At 46.5% G+C, this 20633-nt stretch overlaps 1 long non-coding RNA gene across 1 annotated transcript; it reads right to left on the bottom strand.

The window, feature by feature from the left end:
• Window positions 1-6239: 6239 nt before the first annotated feature.
• LOC135981117 (uncharacterized) lies at window positions 6240-16698 on the bottom strand. Its single transcript, XR_010598082.1, has 3 exons — window positions 16578-16698; window positions 11374-11458; window positions 6240-8092 (listed from the first exon to the last, which is right to left on the bottom strand). It is a non-coding gene; the product is annotated as an uncharacterized LOC135981117 (long non-coding RNA).
• Between the last annotated feature and the right edge of the window lie 3935 nt (window positions 16699-20633).

The following is a 20633-nucleotide window of genomic DNA, read 5'->3' as shown; positions in this document are numbered from 1 at the left end:
ATTAAAGATTTCCTAAATCTGTATAAACTCTGGATCCTGAAAACCATCCAGACTTAGATGTACCCCAATATTTGCAGCCATGAAAGAAATGTGTGGAAATAGGACTCTTCTCTTTAGGTTTATGCCTATGTTGAGGTACAGCGCCCTCATGCAAGCGCTAGAACGCTGTGCCATTTGTTTTCCATTGAATGGCTCCCTACAGATTAGTGTTTGTCAGAATCTTTCCCTCGTGCTGTGGCTGCAATCTTTACTTAATACTCCGAGGTACATCTTGATTATTTTACACAGCACAAGTGATTGAAAATACAACAGCAAAACCATTAACTTGATCCCAGGGTGAAAGTAACTTACAGGACTTACCGGTACTGCCGGAGTCCTGAGGGGGCGTAGCCTCATCCGGAAGAGGCGTGGCCTCAACCGGAAGAGGCGGGGCCTCTCAAGATTTAAAGGCCCTGGGGCACCGGTGGTGGCTGGGAGCCCCAGGGCCTTTAAATCAACCCGGGGCTCCCAGCTGCAGAGGTGGCTGGGAGCCCCCGGGACTCAGGGGCAAATTAAAGGGATCAGGGCTCCCTGCATCCGCGGGAGCTCCGGGCCTTTTGAATCAAGCAGAGGAAAGTAAGCCGGTTCGGTCCGGTATGGCGTAATGGCAAGAGCCAGTACGCCGTGCCAGACCGCACCAGCTTCCGTGGCGGGGATTTAAAGGGCTCTGGGCTCCCGCAGAGAGCCCAGAGCCCTTTAAATCCTGCCCACAGCTCCGGTGGCCGGGCTGGGGCCAGCATTTAAAGGGCTTGGGGCTCCCGCCACTGCGGGGAGCCCTGAGCCCTTTAAATGCTGGCCCCAGCCTGGCAGCCGGGCTTGGGCAGGGATTCAAAAGGCCTGGAGCTCCCGTGGCTGCAGGGAGCCCCAAGCCTTGCCGGGCTGGGGAGCTCCGAGCCCTGCAGCGGCAGGGAGCTCTGAGCCCTTTAAATCCCCGCCGCGGAAGCCGGTGCGGTCCAGCACAGCGTACTGGCTCTTGCCGGTACGCCGTACTGGACTGAACTGGCTTACTTTCACCTCTGCTTGATCCTCGCTGCAGTGGTTCATCGCCCAATATCTCTTCCATGGTCACTTTAAAGGTGGTGATTAATAGAGTGGCCAAATGCTGCTCTGTATAATGAAAACTAGTTGAAGGATTGTAAATTGAGCTTAATTATAAAGAGCCATAGACTGAATTAGGGTGAGGTATTGTAGCGGGATTGACACCTGCTCCTGCCCTGAAGGGCTTGAAACCAGCCCTGAAAGAGGGCTGCAGCTCTAAAAGCTGGGCTGATTGGGGAAATGGCTGCAGCTGGGCCACGCCCCAATCAGGCCCCAGCTGGCCTGTATAAAAAGGCTGTGAGGGAGCTTAACTAAGTGCCTAGAGTGGAGCAGGGCTGGGGAAAGGCCAAGGGAGCCGGGGAGCTCCGGCCTAGGAAAGCCCCAGGCTGCAGGCCTGGTAAGGCCTGTTAGGTACTGGGTTGCAGGGGGCAGCCCATGGGTAGGCAGAGGCAGCAGGTCCGAACCCCTTTGCCTGTGATGAGTGGCTGATATTGCAGTCTGCCCCAGTGGATGGGGGCTAGATGGAGACTGGGCAGTAGCCAAGACTGAGGCAAAGTGGGGATAGTGGGTGGGGGTTCCCCTGGGAGGGGGAGACCCAGAACTGTGGGGGTACTGCCAGGGGGCAGCACGACAGGTAAAAGGGCTCCGGGGTCCAGGGAGGGACACGGGGGCCGGAGAACAGGCGGATCACTGGCCTGCAGAGGGCACTCTGGAGCTGGAACGAGCTAATTCCTGGAAGTCACCAGCAGGAGGCGCCGCAGGGGTGAGTCCACTCCTCTACAGGTATCTTAGGCCATGTCTACACTACAAACTCATCTCAGCTCAAGTTACGTTGGCATATAGCCGCTGCAATTAGTAAATCACTTATGCATGTGCATACTTGGCTCCTTGCATCAGTGGTGTGCATACTTACTAGGAGTGCTTGTATCTATGCAGAGTGCGGTGCACCATGGGGAGGTAACCCACTGTGCAACTTGCCACCATCCAGCACATTATCTTTTGGGAAATTCTGGCAGTTCATGGTGGGGCTGAAACGAGTCACACAGGAGTGACTGGGAGCATGGGGTCAACTTCCCAGTTTGCAACTGTCTCCATCCCATAGTGTTATCTGCATTGCATAATTTTTGAGCCTTTTTTCAAAATTCCACAGCCCACGTGGCCCTCCTCACTGCCCACCATCTCTGACAGAAGCATGGAGCCTGCACAGACCTGCACTGCTGTCATGAGCATTGATCAGGGTGCATGATCCTGGAGTAGTTTCAGAGTCGCAAGAAGAACTGAGTGAGTGGGGAACATGACAATTCCTTGGGGGACAGATTGCTGTAGGACATAGCAAGAACCAGTTCAAGATTGTTGGTGGCATTCATGGATCACCTGCAGATGGTGGAGCACCACTTCTGGGCCCAAGAAACAAGCACTGACTGGTGGGATCGCATCATAATGAAGGTTTGGGATGATGAGCAGTGGTTGCAGAACTTTCAGATGCACAAGGCCATGTTCCTGGATCTGTGTGCTGAATTTGCCTCAACGCAGGTTCACCAAAATGAGAGCTGCACTGACAGTTGAGAAGTAAGTGGTGATTGCACTGTGGAAACTTGCAACACCAGATTGCTACTGGTCAGTTGGGAATCAATTTGGAGTTGGGAAATCCCCTGCATGGCTATTGTGAGGCATGTGTGCAGGGTCATTAATTGCCTCCTGCTATGCAGGACTGTGACTCCACAGCAATGTACATGACATAGTGGATGGATTTGCAGCAATGGGGTTTCCAAACTGTGGTGGAGCAATAGATGGCGCATACATCCCTATTTTGGCACCAGACCACCTTGCCATTAAGTACATCAGAAGAAAGGGCTACTTTTCTATGGTTATGCAAGCACTGGTGGATCACCAGGGATGCTTCACTGAGATCAGTGTGGGCTGGTCAGGGAAGGTGCATGGCGTGCGCATCTTAAAGAACACAGGACTGTTCAGAAAGCAAGAAGCAGGGACTTTCTTTCCCAAACAGCAGACTACAATTGGGAATGTTGAAATGCCAATAGTGATCCTGGGGGACCCAGCCTACCTCTTGCTCCCCTGGCTCATGAAGCCATACACTGGCCGTCCTGACAGCACCAAAAAACGATTCAACTACCAGCTTAGCTCAGCAAGTGCTGAATGACAGCTGAATGTGCTTTTGGTCGTTTGAGGGGATGCTGGTGGTGTTTACTCACAAGATTGGATCTCAGTGGAAAAAAATATCCCAATGGTTATAGCTGCCGGCTGTGTCTTGCATAATATATGTGAAGCAAAGTGGGGAAAGTTTCCACCAGGGCAGAGATGGAGCAGCTATTGGCTAAATTTCAACAGCCAGATACAAGGCTATTAGAAGAGCTCGACCCAGAGCCATACAGCTCAGGGAGGCTCCGGAAGGCCATTTTAATAGTGAGCCAGAGTACAGTGGTGGTGTAGTGTGTTCTACCTAGACCTACTCTTTTGTGGCCTGGTAGGAATCAGGTGGTGATTGCTGTTCATGTAGGACTATAACATTGTCAATGCACCTGTTAATTTTGTTTGTGAATGATCGTATGATCTCTGCGACACTGTTCAGTAACAGGGAATCTGTTGTTTTCAGATCTGCTGAGCAGTCGGCCACATATGTTGTGAATTAATAAAGAAGAATTTTATTGTGTATGTGAAACTGTGGTTGTCTTTAATGTCCCCCAGGATGGAGTGGTAGGCATAGTGCAGTGACCCCTGATGCCACGTGGAATGTTAAGGGGGGCTGGATATTGATATTGAGTTCTCAATGAGCTGCAGAGGGAAGCAAGCCTGAGGTTGTTGAATTTGCAGGTTCACCAGACTCTGCAGCATCTGTGTTTGCTATCTGAGAAGCCCCATTATGTCCTGGTGAATCTCCCTCTCCTTTTTCTGCTACTATCTCCTCTCCACTCTTTCTGTCTCTAGAATGTCTCCAGAATCTCCAGAATTCTGTCTGCAATGTTTGTCCTCCAGGCCCTTTGCTCACAATCTGATGCAGCACTGGCTGGCAGGATCTCACTGAACATGTCATCCCGTGTCTTCTTTGTTCTCCTCCTTATCTGCTGCAGACATTCTGCAGGTGCGGAGGGGGAGACCCTGCAGGCATCAATGGCAGCAGCTGCAGATAAAACACACAGGGGTACCATTGTGAGCATATTCACTACAAGCAAGCAAAACTTAAGATGCTGAACTTACTTCCTTTGCCCCCTCTCCCCCCCAAAAAAAAGTTTTAAGCACTACCTTCTCACTTCTGCTTGGATTGCTGTGCGCGGTGCCTGTCACAGCCCCAGTCATGTTGAGTGCGACCAGCTGGGGGTTGGGGAAATGAGGAGGGAATTGCTTGGTTGCGTGATTCTAGTAGTATAGGGCAATGGCACTGAATACTGGCACTGTTTTTCACAGATGGTGGTGACTCTAACTGATATCTCACTCATGAGAGTAACAAAGGCAGAGACAGCATAGCTGCTAGTGGTGTCTCAAAGGGGCCCAGGCCCATTTGCTGCTAGCCTGTGCTTACAGACGTTATTGCTAAGTGGTGTGGGAAAGTGGGAAGAAGTAAGGCAGCCCTCCTTAAAAACCTTAGGCAGAGGATTGCAGTGTATGTCCAAGAAAGTTTAATCGAGATCTCTCAGGAGGATTCAAGAGAGATCCCTGTGTCCATAAACAAACTGCTCTTCATGGCCCTCCTGCCTAACTCTAGAGGGGAATGAAAAGCAGGTTATCAACTCTGCCTCTCTTGGTTGTACCGCTACCTCTTCTAGCATGAGTAAATGAATGGAAAATCAAAAGATGTGTCCTGCTACTTTGGGAGGTGCCATTCTTGTAACTGAAAATGTATCTACATACTTACCTGAAGTTCCTTCCCCTGCATCGGGCTCACCTGTGCACAACTGGCTGGACTGCAGAGGAGTCAAAAGCAGGTCCTGGTTCACTGTGCAGCTGGATCTCCTGGTCGCCTGTCCCCCATATTCCTCCTTGATCCTTGTCCAGCACCTCCTCTTCCTCGCTGTTCATGGTAGAGGCCTGTGACTTGGGCTCCTTGGAGTATCCATGGTGCTATGGAGGTGGTGGTGGAGTCTCCAGTGAGGATGGCATGCAGTTCTTTGTAAAAGCAGCAGATTTGAAGCTCAGCATCGGATTGATTGTTGGCCTCCCTGGCCCTCTGGTACGCAGCTCCTTGGCTTTCACACGGCACTGCTGCTGGTCCCTATCCTACCCCTTCCATATTTCCTGAGCAATCTGCTTGTAGATGTTGATGTTTCTATGGCTGATTCGGAGTTGTGCCTGCACAGTCTCTTCTCCCCATAGGCCCAGGAGATGCAATATCTCCTGTCTACTCCAGGCTGGAGCACATCTGGAGCAGGTAGCTGCCATGGTCAGCTGGGAAGTTGCACTCAATAATGGAGAGCTGATAGGTGTGCTTGCCAGGCCAGGCAATCAGGAAAAGGAATTTAAAAAATTTGCAGGTCTTTAAAGGGGAGGGAGGAGCTCTCTGGTCTCCTTGCCCCCTGGGCATTGTGGGACAGCTGCTGAAGGACAGTCAAGGTCAACATAAGTAATATAATGTCTACACTCACACTGCGTTGATCTAAGTACATGGACCATGGCTCTACACTGCTCAAAGAGGTGGTGTTACTGTGTCGGCATAACGGGGTCACTTACATTGGTGGGAGACAGATTTAAGTGTAGACACATGCACAACTAGGACAATGTAAGCTGCCTTGCATTGACCTAACTTTGTAGTGTAGACCAGGCCTAAGGGTGCTGTGGAGACAGGGCCGGCTCTGGCTTTTTTGCCACCCCAGGCAAAAAAGCCTCCCGGCCCCCCGGTGGGGAGCCAGGCAGGGGAGGGCGCCGAGCCCGGCCGTGGCCCCGCTCTCCCCGGCTGGCCGGAGTGCCGGGGGGAGGACGGCGAGCCTGGCTGTGGCCCTGCTCTCCCGGAGCGCCGGGGAGAGGACGGTGAGCCTGGTCGCGGCTCTGCTCTCCCCGGCCGGCCAGAGCGCCAGGGGGAGGACGGCGAACTCGGCCGCAGCCGGAGCGAGGGCGGCGAGCCCGGCCACGGCCCTGCCAGAGCGCCGCCCTCCTCCAGGTGCCGCCCCAAGCACCTGCTTGGTCGGCTGGTGCCTGGAGCCGGCCCTGTGTGGAGATCAGCATTAGGTTTAGTTTTTTCATCTTTAATGGTGATCTCAAAGAGGGAATAAATAGCTCACAAATTAAATTTGCAGGTAATGTTAAGGACCAGGAAATAGTAGCAAGGGCCTTACAGCAGAAAAAGTAATACTTTTCTGTTGTAAAAATAAATAACAGTAAAATACAACCTGGAAAAACATACAAACTAATGCATCTGAGGAAAATAAACAGAAATGCACAGCTGTTTAATAGAAGGGAGATACTTGGAAAGCAGTAACATTGGAAAAAGTCCTAAGAATGATAACTAGAAGGCCAATTGAACATGAACTTCCAATGTGAGATAGCAGCAAAAAGAGAGAGACTGTTGTGAATTTGGCCTGCATATGCAGAAGCATCATGTCACAGAGCAGGAAAGCCACAGTTTCACAGTCCCTCTCTATAAAGCACTGCCAAGACAGCAATGAGAGGATGAGAAGGTTGTTGACAAATTTGAGAGAATTCGGAGAAGTTAAATAAAAGAACTGGGAAAGAGATGCTTATGAGAAAAGATTAAAAGAACTAGATATGAGTAATTGTGCTAAATGATTACTACCTTAAAATCACTATGGTGCAACCCCTGTCTACTAAACAAAGTCTGACTAGCCAAAGCTTCTTGTTTCATAAACATATGTTATGTCTACCAGGGATTCCCTGACTGAAGATTTGCTCCTGCAGAACCCCTAAGCAGAGCCATCCCTTGGGTATGGTGAATCTGGATGACTGCCCCAGGCCCCATGCTTTGGGAGGCCCCACGGGCAGGAAGGTGAGGCAGGAGGCAGGTGGGGGAGCAGGGTGAGGAGGTGAGCAGCAGGTGGGCGGGAGGGCAAGGAGGAGCCCCCCTATCAGAACCTCGCCCTCCTCCCAGCACCTCCTGCCCGCCAGCAGGCCCCACCAATCAGCGCCTCCCCCTACCTCTCAGTGTCTATTGCCTGCCGTGGATCAGATGTTTCGCAGCATCAGGAGGTGCGGAGGTTGGAGGAATAAGGGTGCAGCCCACTTGGGGGAGGGGGCAGAACTGGGTGAGGAAGAGTCAGGGAAGAGGTGGTGGGAAGAAGCAGGGGTGGGGCCTTGGGGGAAGGGTTGGAGTGGGGGCAGGACCTGGGTGGAGCTGGGGAGGAGTGCCCCCAGCAGATTAGAAACTCGGTGCCTATGTCCTGGGCCCCGCACCACCCTAGGGACAGTCCTGCCCTGAAGAGTCACAGCATCAGAGCTTCAGTCCTGCGGAACTCAAATCCTGCAGAACTGAAGCTTCCTGGTGACTTGTTCCTCAGCTGGTCTGCTGAGCCAGCTAGCCTTGAGGAAGCCACCTGGCTTTCTATATGGCCACCTCCTTTCATAAGCCTTGGAAAGCCTAGAGACTGTAACTGGAGGGAACCTGAGTTTCTGAACCCCACATTTTTGAAAGGTTTCTGTTTTTCTATCTTCCTTCCCATAAAAAAATTCCTTCATGAAAGGAGGTTTCTTCTCTCACCTGCTAAAGTGACTTTCTGTGAAGGAGATCACCACTCTGGGACTGGGCTACTGCTGCTTCTTTTGGCTTTAGCTCACATAGTTCGGCTGTTGCTAGGCAATTCACGGTTTGTACATTGTTCCAATTCTCATGGCATGTAGGGGAATTTTCTAATGGTCAGATCAAGCATTTGAACACTCTCCCAAGGAAATTGTTTTCTGGTAGACCATCTTGCACTGACAGAAGAACAGAAAAAGTAATTTGTTCAACCTTTGCTGAATAACTGTGTAATCATATGCCTTGTCTCTGCCATCTCCACATCAGTGATTGAGACATCCTGGCACTGTGTCATGGGTGAAATGTATATTGTAAACTCTGCAGGGAAGAGATCATGGCACTGTGAGGCACCTAGTACATTGATGGACACTATGAAATAGTAAATATAGATTAGACTGGATGGTCTCCTAAGGCTCAGATTTTCAAGTAACCATTGACAACTAAGGTGTCCCAAGATGACCACTCAGAAATGGAGGCATCTCAAATTAGTGGAACTGTGTAAGTGAAGGAACAATTCCACTATTGTGGGGAATTTTCCTGGCTTCTATATAACCTGGTGGAGCCAGCTGGTGAAAGGCTCTTAGTTCCCGATCCAGATTCCTTTACTGGGATGTCTGCCTGACCTCGAGCTCTTTCTCTCTCTCTCTCTCTCTCTCTCTCCCCCATGTGGCAGAGTCCTCATAACCCTGATAAAGCTGGACCCAGGATCCCTAAGAGGGCTTAACCCACAGTTTCATCGTGAGTCCCTCGGGCCGGGTCCTAGGGTGTCCTTGCTCCGGGGTACACCCTCCTCCTCACTGGCCACATCCCTGACCCGGTGATCACTACATTGATTTTAAACCACATACAATTTATTAAACAGCAGCTGAAAAAAAAATGTGTGGTGGGGGGGAATGGAAAAGGTTAAAGGATCGAGGAGTCCTATACTATGGGCCCAGGGAAACCATAAACAATAGTCTCTGGAACTCAAGAAAACTCACAGCCTATTCCTTATATGGCCCAGGCCTCCTTCCCAGGAGCTTCATGTGCTGCAGTGATACTGTGGCTAAGACACCTGCTCTGGTGGTGGCTACACACTCTCAGGCTCTAGGTAGTGGGACCCTTCTCCCCAGTATCAGCCCTCCTGTTGGGTTCATGTCTCCGCCCCCCTCCCCCCCAGTCTGACCTTCAAGGCCCTCTTGTATGGTGTATCTCCCTCCACTGGGCCCTCTCTGCCTCTCCCACCTCGTTCTCCCTAGCTGCTCACTGTGCTCGACTCCAGTTTAGTAGTAGTAGGACAGACGTTCCACTATGCAAGTTCTGGTTCCGTGGCTCTCCATTAGAGCTCGGTCCTGGCTCACTGTCTGTGTGGCTGATGTCCACTGCTCTGGCTGCCCAGCTCTGGTCTGCTACATTCTCCCTCTCATGCCTTTACTCTGTCCACACAGTCCCAGCTCACACAGAAGATGGGCCCTGGGCTCTTGACCCCCTCATTGATCTGTGTGCCCTGTCAATCTTGCTGACTTGGAGTTCTGGCCTCTCCCTGTTGGTCCTGGGGTCAGAGATCTTCCACTGTACTTGTCAACCCAGGCTCCTGACTCTGCTTCAGCCATTCCCCTTTTTCTTGGTACTGGGAGAGGGCCATCCAAAACTCCCAGTAAAGGGCCAACAGCCCCTTTACAAATATTTCTGGAAATGTGGGCCTTAATCTTTTCCCATCTGTAATTTCTGAGGTACTGATCTATTTCCCCAGAAGAGTTGGCTTAAAAACATTTTCAGTTTTTTGTTGGTTGGGTTTTATTTTTAGCCTTAATAAATCTATACCGTATTTGGTAGTGGTGTTCTAGTTCCCTTTTCTATACTGTTTCCTAAATATGTGTTTTTGTTTGTAAAGACAAATCCTTTATTTGAGGAATACATTTCAGTTCAGCTGTAGTTTGTAGTTCAGACATGCAGGAAAAGGAGATAGAGGGTGAAAAAAGAGCAGCCAGCTTCTGCTGAATGAAAAGAAGAGGTAGTAACATTTACAAATGGTTTATTTGCCCATCAAGTCAACATCTGTTGACAACATAATGCATCTATGAAGCTGGGACTGCCAGACTATGCTTACCTGTTGAAATAAAACCTCTCATTATCTGTTTGACTGCAAGCGAGGGGTACAGCCATCATACTTATATAATGTTTTACATATTCAAAACGTAGTACAATTGTACATTAACTAATCCTCAAAGCACACAGGCAATTATTGTTAACCCCATTTTTCACGTGGGGGAACTAAGGCAGAGAGATGAAGTGATTTGCCTATAGCCACACAGCAAGGGTTTTTTTGAGCTCGGATGAAAACTCAGGCTGGCTCCCAATTCCCTGTTGGCTCCCACAGTAATGTCTCTGTGCCAAGAGGGATATCATTTCTGTCTACACAGACCCAGAGTTGGTAGGAATCTGTTGTGTTGCCTTGGTAATATTAACCAATGGAACATTACAGCTTGGGTTTTGTACGGACTTTCTCTCTAACGTCACATAAAATGAATGATGTTGGTAAGAGAGGGCAAAGCTGGCATGGATGAGCTCAGACAAAATAATCCCAATGCCAGAGTACAGTCAAGAGGCTGATGGCTGGCACAGAGGAACCTGCATTCTGACACCACCACTCAATACTGTAATTTTTCACTTAAAAACAAAACAAAAGCAATAGGTGAAAGACTGATGCAAGGATAAAATGAATTGCAAGCAAAATCTATGTAAAATTTCAGGAGGTTAAATTAATTAATTAAAAGTGGTTTTGCTCACTGGCCCTACACCACTTAAATTTGGAGGAAAATTGCACTAACATAGACAAGACCAAAGGGTTAGAAAAAGGTGCTGCCTTTTCTAGCTCCAGGGCTGGTCACAGTACTAGCTTGGCTGGAGTTTCTGCAAGTGGAAGTGCCGGTGTGCATTTTTGCTAGCTCTGTTCAGAGTAAAAAATGATGAATAAAATAGACTAAGACTCTAGGAAAAAAATCCCCTGATTGTGTGTGACTCTCCCTCTTTGAATGGGAACTTAACCTATCGCAAACCCGCCCCATCTGCAAAGATACAACAATATTCTATATCTGCTGACCTCTCCTATTGGCCTAACTGAAGTATTTCTGGAAAGAACCAACTAGAGAAGCTTTATTTCATACCACTCTGACTGTCTGTGCTGCTCATCTGTTTTTTTACCAGTGGTAGTTAGTTTCACACCAAGGAGCAGTGCAAAACTGACACTATATATATATCTTTCATACAGCTGGATGAAAATTTGTATTCTAAACTTTTTTTGGATGAAAAGAGGCCTATATTTGAAAATGAAAATCTTTGCAGAATTATTTTTTTACATAAATACATGTAAAGTTTTTGGTTTCTCAAAGGGTTTCTCCCCCTTTCTCTCTCTTTCCCTGCCCTTTTTCTCCCAATGGCAAAATAGAAAAAGAAGAAAGGGAAAAGAAAGGGCGGGAAACCAGAAAGGGAAAACTCAAAACTAACAAGCAAAAAGAAGTATGTATCAAAACCCAAATATTTTGAGGTTTGTTGTTGTTAAAATAGTTTTGAGAAAACAAAATATTTTCACTTTTGGGGAGGGGGTCAGACATACTTACTGTTTTTCAACTGGATCTATTCTCAGATCTCCCAGCTAGCTGATAATGTCACAGAATCCTTGTGTGTCTGTTCAGAAGCGCTGGCCTAAAAAAAATGGTTCTGTGGTCTAAAAAACCATTTTGAAACACCCAGAAGCTTGAACTACAAGTTCAAATTCCATAGAGGAATACTCAATGAAGTACACATTGGTGTTACCCAGTAGTTAATATCTTTAAATATTTCTTCATAGTCTCTAGGTAGCACAGGGTTAAGGGGCTCAATCATAAGGTGCTCAGATAACATGGTTATAGGTACTGAAGTAAAAGCATGCTTTATATACATTAGTCTGTGATGGAGATGTGTAGAGCTGACCCACCGTGGGGACCTCCAAGAGATACGCCTGCTTTAGGCAGGCAGAATTCCTCCTGGAGATTCCCAGTGCACAAGAAGTAGTGGGTTCCCTGCCCATACCCTGGCTGCTAGGAGAGCAAGGCCATTGTCTTCTTGTGGACTCCTTTGGGAGGATGCTAGAAGGAGAAGTATCTGCATTTGAGGAATGCAGGGTCTGCAACCTTACCTCGACACTGGGCAGGGGCCCAAGAAGAGGGAAGGCTTCCATCAGCACAGCTGGTCACAGTCTTATTCTGAGCACCCAGTCCTGCAAGATACTAAGCACCTCCTGATAATGGTCCTCACTTTCCATTGATTTCATTGGAGGTTAAAGGTATTTGGCATCTTGCAGAACCAGACAGAAAAGTAACAACAATACAAATTTAAGCGATATTCAGCAAGAAGTCCTGCCCCTACTAGTTTGTCTGGCTGAGCCTGGAGAGAGGGAGAGAAGCAATTTACTTCTTGGCATGCTGCAGACACTTCTCCATCCCCAAATGAAGGCACAGCCTGATGTGTAATTAGCTGTATTATCTTGCAACAATTTTAAAATGTGGTATAATTTGTCCCATGTAATTACTTATTTGTTTTTTTTCAGCTTGGAAAATACTAAAGCACCATTTCACAGCTCAGCAAAACACTGTAACAGTATTAACATTTCCTTTTCAGTCAATATGAATGAAGTAATAAAGTACCATGTAACTGCTTCTTGGTTGCACTGCATTTACTTTCTACTTACTGATACCATAAACTATATGACAGTATTGCTTACTGTTTTGTATCTCTTTTATCTGAATTGGGATAGGGAATTAATTTTGCATGTTAGAGAGAGAGCATCTCTCTCCTCTCCTTTTTTCTCCACCAATAAATTGTTTTTTTTTAATCAAACATGATTGACTTTTCCTCCATAAATATCCACTGTGTTCTGCCCAGTATGTACATGTGGTAATGAAGTAATTCTAAGGAACTGTTGTATAAACTTTAAAATCTGGGTTGCTGGTGGTGAAATATTAATAAGAAAAAAAAATCCATTCTGAATCCTTGTATTTTTCTCATTCTCCTCCTCTCATTGTCTAAGGAGCAGAGTAAAACGATAGGTACGTAGGTTTACTCTTCCCTTCACCTATTAGAAGTTGAGATCAGATTGCTTGACCACATACTAAAAAATTTCCTCATATAAGCTAACTGTGATACAGTTGTTTCAAAAAGAAAAGGAAAAGTAATTGACAACCCCCACCCCCACTGTTGTCAATTCCTTTTTTCTCTCTGGTCAGTTACCAGCATTGTGGGTAAATGAGAGGGGCAGAGAAGCAAATGGATAAATCCAGTAAAATTTTGTAGGCTCATCTTTAAACAAGTGAGACACTCAACACTGATTTCACTGTGTAAAACCCTTCTGCCTGTAATAATGTCACCAGCAGCATTAAATGCACTCTGAATATACACTGATTGGTAGGCCAGTCAGGTAGACAACACCAACTTTTGCTGGAATGGACTGTAATCAATTTCTTAATTCCCAAAACAGCAATGTGTTTTCTCCCATGGTAGTAAAAGTTTCACTGCATGTGTACGTGTGCGCGCACACATACACAACCTCTTCCACAGTTGTCCTGCTCTGTTCTACTCTAATGAGACACGGTCTAGACTAGTCAGATGTTCTTTAGTATTCAGAAGTGGTGGGAGCAAACTGGTAGATTGTGCTGCTGGTCCTTTTGCTATTCTCAATATGAGAATATTAAGGCTGTCAAGCGATTAAAAAAATTAATCTCGATTAATAGTGCGATTAATTGCGCTGTTAAACAATAATAGAATACCATTTATTTAAATATTTTTGGATGTTTTCTACATTTTCAAGTATATTGATTTCAATTACAATACAGACTACAAAGTGTACAATGCTCACTTTGTGTTTTATTACAAATATTTGCACTGTAAAACACAAAAGAAATAGCATTTTTCAATTCACCTAATAAAAGTACTGTAGTGCAATCTCTTTATCATGAAAGTTGAACTTACAAATGTAGAATTATGTACAAAAAAAACCCTGTGTTCAAAAATAAAGCCATGTAAAACTTTAGAGTCTACAAGTCCCATCAGTCCTACTTCTTGTTTAGCCAATCTCTCAAACAAACAAGTTTGGTTACAATTTGCAGGAGATGCTGCTGCCCACTTCTTGTTTACAATGTCACCTGAAAGTGAGAACAGGTGTTTGCATGGCACTGTTGTAGCTTCAAAAAGAACAGGAGTACTTGTGGAACCTTAGAGACTAACAAATTTATTAGTCTCTAAGGTGCCACAAGTACTCCTGTTCTTTTTGAGGATACAGACTAACATGGCTGCTACCCTGAAAACTGTTGTAGCTGGTGCTACAAGATATTTACATGCCAGATGCGCTAAAGATTCATATGTCATTTGATGCTTCAACCACCATACCAGGGGACGTGTGTCCATGCTGATGACAGGTTCTGCTTGATAACAATCTAAAGCAGTGCAGACTGATGCATGTTAATTCTCATCATCTGCGTGAGATGCCACCAGCAGACGGTTAATTTTCTTTTTTGGTGGCTTGGGTTCTGTAGTTTCCACATTGGAGTGTTGCTCTTTTAAGACTTCTGAAAGCATGCTCCACACCCTGTCCCTCTCAGAGTTTGGAAGGCATTTCAGATTCTTAAACCTTGGGTTGAGTGCTGTCACTATCTTTAGAAATCTCACATTGGTTCCTTCTTTGCAATCTGCAGTGAAAGTGTTCTTAAAACAAATAACATGTGTTGGGTCACGATCAGAGACTGCTATAACATGAAATATATGGCAGAATGCAGGTAAAACAGAGCAGGAGACATACAATTTCCCCTCCAAGGAGTTCAGTCACAAATGTAATTTTTTTTTTAAATGGAATTATGTCCTCTGGAATGATGGCTAAAGCATGAAGAGGCATATGAATCTTTAGCATATCTGGCACATAAATACCTTGCGACACCAGCGCCATATGAATGTCTGTTCTCACATTCAAGTGACATTGTAATTAAGAAGTGGGCAGCATTATCTTCCATAAATGTGAACAAACGTGTTTCTCCTAGTGATTGTCTGAACAAGAAATAGGACTGAGTGGACTTATAGGCTCTAACGTTTTACATTGTTTTGATTTTGAGTGCAGCTATGTAATAAAAAACGACATTTGTAAGTTGCACTTGCATGATCAAGAGATTGCACTACAGTACTTGTATGAGGTGAATTGAAAAATACTTTCTTTTATCATTTTTACAGTGCAAATATTTGTAATAAAAATAATAAAGTGAGCACTGTACACTTTGTATTCTATGTTGTAATTGAAATTGATATATTTGAAAATGTAGAAAGCATCCAAAAATATTTAATAAATTTCAGTTGGTATTCTATTGTTTAACAGTGCGATTAATCGCAATTAATTTTTTTGAGTTAATTGTGTGAGTTAACTGCAATTAATAGACAGCCCTAAAGAATACTTTTGTACTTCCTGATGTTCCAGGAAGCTGTTCTTGGTGCCTGATCGGGAAAGCAGAAGGAATATGCTATGGCCTCCAATATGCCATGCCCTAGTTTGCTTAAAATAGTTGTGCTCGCTGTTGAAAATGATAACACTTTTCCTGTATTAAATATGTGAACACACTTAGAAATATCAGTATTCACACAAATATTTAGACAGACATTTAAGTTTGCTAAGATCTACCTTTGACATGTGATTTTTGCAGTTACCACATGTCAATGCCACAGGTGGTAAGTTATATGGGTCTGTGGTGCCCGGGCTCCAGCAATATTCAAGGCCTGGAGACCCGGCTCCACCAATGTTTGGGGCTGGGTCTCTCCCCCGGCCCTGCCTGCTGCCCCCGTGTGCCTCCCCCAAGTGTCCCCTGGCCCCCACTTGCTGCCCCCACGTACCTCCCTCGGGCCCCAGAATGTCCCTGCCTCAAGCCCGTGGCTGCCCCCTGCAGCTCCGTGCTGCGCTCTGCTCTGCTGGCTCCCGGCATCAACTGCTGCCACAGGGTCCTAGCGCCTCCATCCACTAGAGCCAGGGCAGGCTGTCTTAGACCCGTCCCTTTTCTGGTGGGACCCTCCACCAGCACAGGGGCCCCTCCACCTGCAGTCACCGCTCCTGCCCCCCCTGGGCAAGGGCAGCCCCATCCCCCACCCCCAGTGAGGGGCAGCAGGAGGGGAGGAGGTGCACATGTGATGGCAGCCCCCATCCCAGCACCCACCACAGGGGAGGCGAGGGGGCTTCCTGGACCTGAGAGGGGCCCTAGAAACATGTGCAGTGACAGTGCTGCGAGGTGAATGTGGTGCAGGGGGGAGAGGGAGGCCCCTTCCCCAGAGCTCGCTGCTGCCAGTGGGGAGAGGGCTGGGGGGAGTCCTCCTCCCTGGCCCCAACTCCGGGGCAGCCTGCCTGCACCCAAAACTCCTCATCCTCAGCCCCTCCCCACCCCAGAGCCCGCACCCCCAGCCAGAGCCCTCACGCCCCGCACCCCAACCCTCTGCCTTAGCCCTGAGACCCTCCCAAACCTCTCATCCCCAGCCAGAGCCCTCATCCCCCCGCACCCTAACCCTCTGCCCCCAGCTCTGAGCCCCCTCCTGCATCATGAACCCCTCATCCCCAGCCCCACCCAACACCCATCACCCCACACCCTAACCCTCTGCCCTAGCCCTGAGCCCCCTCCCACACCACAAACCCCTTATCACCGCCCCCCCTCCCCTCACATTTTTACATTATTTTAAAAAATATATATTGGCTTACAAGGTGGGTGGGGGTGGGAGCGGGGGCGGGACTTGGACCTGTTCTGGGCACCATAAAAATTATACAAACCTGGTGCTCCTGGTTGATGCAGATTGCTCCCCTTTCAGCATTCCAGTGGCACTGGAGTCTGAGGTAGCTTAGAAGCCCAAATTACTAGTTAAGTGATTTCAGGATGTCTCTTTCTGGTTTTGTAGAGCATGTGATATCTACAAAGGAGTTAAACATGTGTCAGCAGTGTCAGTAACAGGTTCACTGATCAGCCATTGAGAGCATTCTGATGACATAATGCGTCTGTCTTGTGTTTCAATGATAGAGCGGGATCACTCAATAAGCTGTTGGAGAGGTTGAATGTGTAGAGTTTCTGTAAACTTGTCTGTGTAGTTTAGAGGAATTCTCTTGCTTGGGTAGTTGAATTTAGTTTTTAATAAAAAGCACTCTTTCTATTTGCTTCTAGATTCTTAAAAACAATATATTTATAACATTGTACACTGTAACAAACCTGTAACCATGTAGGTAGGACTTCATAATTATCACTAGAACTGGGCAAATATTGGAAAAAACATTCTAGAAAAAGTTCAGAGAAAAATGGTGTTGCTCTGATGATGCATGCATCTTTTTGTGTTTGCTTTCAGCAAGTATTTTAGTGCACACGTTTTAGTATTGAAAATATGTACAAAAAGAAACTATAAGGCTGAATGGTTGCATGTTCATGGAAAGCTGTGAACATGTGACTGACCAACTATGCAAATTTCAATTTGCAAATTCTACATTGAAAATAGCTTTAAATATATGAACACCTTATAAGCACAGCTAGATTGTAAAATACAATTCATACAACTTTAAATACTTTCAATTGAGGTATTTTGCCTGTATACCAGCTTTCTAAAGAAACAGAAATCAGACTCCCAGCAGAATAGTAATTGGTCCTCTTGGGTGTAAGAAAGCAATATACAGAATATATTCTGCCCATAGTAAGCTATTTCCTAACGATAGGCTAAAACTACATAAAAAACTGAAGGCAGACTTGGAAAGACAGTTCACTGAGACAGACAGACAGACAGACAAACAAACAAATACTGGGTGGGAGGTATAGCTCAGTGGTTTGAGCATTGGCTTGCTAAACCCAGGGGTGTGAGTTCAATCCTTGAGGGGGCCACTTAGGGGTCTGGGGCAAAAATCAGAACTTGGTCCTGCTAGTGAGGGCAGGGGGCTGGACTTGATGACCTTTCAAGGTCCCTTCCAGTTCTAGGAGATAGGATATCTCCATGAAACTTTTGGCACAAGTGTGCCATATATCATTTTCTTAGGGACATATGGGTGAAAATACTGCCTAGAATGGACTTAAACATATATTTAAATACAACAAACAGTTATTCTTTGGAGTGCAGAAAAGGCTTTGGTTGCTAGGGGTATATACCTTCATCACTGGGATCTTTGTCGACAAATCACCCTTTTGGGGGTAATACTAAAGAATACATACTAAACATCCCTTTGGACCCTGTCAGTTACTTCCAAATATGCCAGAGATAAAGTTACATAAGGAATTGCTTTCTCCCACCTACTGATGGGTGCCAAATATGTTACCAACTGATACTGAAGAAAAAAAATCTTCTTTCTCTTAAACTTTCTGATTGGTGCCACTGTCCATGGGATATAATTAGGGCCCTACCAAATTCACAGTCCATTTTGGTCAATTTCATGGTCATAGGATTTTAAAAATAATAAATTTCATGATTTCAGCTATTTAAATTTGAAATGTCATGATGTTGTAATTGTAGGGGTCCTGCTCCAAAAAGGAGTTTTGTGGGGGGGAAATCGCAAGGTTATTGTAGAGGGGGTTGCAATAGTGCTACCCTTACTTTTGTGCTGCTGCTGGCAGCGGCGCTGCCTTCAGAGCTGGGCACCAGGGGGAGCGGCGGCTGCTGGCCAGGAGCCCAGCTCTGAAGGCAGAGCCGCCACCATCAGCAACGCAGAAATAAGGATGGCATGGTATGGTATTGCCACCCTAATTTCTGCACTGCTGCCTGCATATCTGGGTCCTCAGTCAGCAGCTGCCACTCTCTGGCCACCCCTGAAAGCAGGGCAGAAGTAAGGTCGGCATGGAATGGTATTGCCACCCTTACTTCTGCATTGCTGCTGGTGGGGCGCTGCCTTCAGAGTTGGGTGCCCGGCCAACAGCTGCTGCTCTCCAGCTGCCCAGCTCTGAAGGCAGCATAGAAGTAAGGGAGGCAATACCGCAACCCCCCCTAAAATAACCTTGTGACCCCCCCTGCAACTCCCTTTTGGGTCAGGACCCCCAATTTGAGAAATGCTGGTCTCCTCCGTGAAATGTGTATAATATAGAGTAAAAGCATACAAAAGACCAGATTTCATGGTCCATGACGTGTTTTTCATGGCCGTGAATTTGGTAGGGCTTTAGATATAGTGGTGCTAGAAAAACCTGTTTATTACAGATAACTGTTCTAGTTACTGCACCCCTCCTTTATTCAAGTTAAGGAAAAACAAGCTATTATGTCAAAAAAGGTATCTTATAAATTTTACTATGTCTGAAACACGGATATCAAAAGTACTGGGATTTAGAATTGTGGGTGGTTCTCAATTTCATACTCCCTTTCTGACCAATACTATTGCAATCTTGAGCCCAAAGAATCATTATAAGATGGTGGTGTGATTAGATCCGCTGTGTTTCCTTTCTGATAGGATTTATTTTCCTTGTTTTGTGTTGAAAGAAATGTAAGATATGCTGTTCTGGTTGATGCTTTGCTTGGGTTTTGTGTATATATTAGTTCTGACAATTATGTGTTATCGTATATGAGTTGGGAGAAGCTTAATAACATATTATTTAAAAGGCAGGAAGAGCACCTAGCACAGACCTTGCTCTGTGAGGGAAAGCTGTATTGGATTCTTGCATCCACAGTGAGACATGTATGGAGAACTGTGACACTTTGGGGGTTTACCCAGACTGGTAGGGGCTGTTTCACTGCCTGCCCTGTAGCCCTGAGTGCTTCTGTGCAGCTTTGGCTCAGAGCCATGACATGAGCCGTCTGCTCACAGCACAATGACCTTGGCTTCCACCACTCTGGTTATTCCTTGTAGGGTGACACCAGCAGCCATTCCAGCTCCCAGTCTCCCCAAAACCATCTCCCCTGCAGTCCCTCTCACTGAAGTCTCTCAGAAGTTGTTAAGTTTGCTGCCTCCAAACAGGGCTGGCTCCAGGCACCAGCCAACCAAGCAGGTGCTTGGGGTGGTACCTGGAGGGGGGCGGCGCTCCGGCTGGTCGGGGAGAGCAGGGCTGCGGCCAGGCTCGGCACCCTCCCCTGCCGCGCTCCCGGCCAGGGGCGGCGGGAGGCTTTTTTGCCTGGGGCGGCAAAAAAGCCAGAGCCAGCCCTGCCTCCAAAGAGGCCCTCACCATCCTGTTAGTTGAGCTGGGGACTTCACCCTTCATTTTAATACACAGCACTGAGGTGGTTTTGTAATAAAACAAGAATAAGTTTATTAATAAAGAACAGATATTTAAGTGATAATAAGCAAGACTAGAAGATACAGATATAGTTACAAGTAAAACAAAAACACGCTTTCTAGTGACTAAAACTAAACTTACAGCAAGTTACAATTTTTATCTAGGCAGGTTTTGCACCTACAGCCAGTTCCAGCTACTCTTGGTTTTCAGGCCAAGAGAATCCACTTTTCATGAGCTCAAAGGGTGCTGCTCCCCCTTTGTCCCCTAAGTGATGGATGGATGCCTTTACATATATTTCCCAGTCTATTGTCTCTGTTTCAATAGCCAGGAAGTGCAGGCTCCATCCCCCATTGTGATTATTAAGCAATCTTTGCCACCACCACCCAACCCGGTTCATTTACCTTGATGGCTTTGTTTGCCTTCTATGTAGATGTATTTTTCATTGGCCACTGAGGTGTTATCTGGCTCAATTTACACTGGAGACACAGGAAAACAGGCAAAACAACAGGTTTGGCTTATGCATTGCTTGTAAAACACCTTTAAGAACATGTTTCCCTCATACATCTGTAATTCTTTATACACCACCTGTACATACATCACACAATAATATTAATAACTGGCTTGTTACCTCTTTGCATATGATACATGACACCTTTTAGCTACAG

This window comes from Chrysemys picta, chromosome 2 (genome assembly GCF_011386835.1).
Source record: "Chrysemys picta bellii isolate R12L10 chromosome 2, ASM1138683v2, whole genome shotgun sequence".
Classification (NCBI taxonomy): Eukaryota; Metazoa; Chordata; order Testudines; family Emydidae; genus Chrysemys; species Chrysemys picta.
The sequence above is the reverse complement of the archived record's forward strand: the minus strand, read 5'-3'. Positions and strand labels throughout refer to the sequence as shown.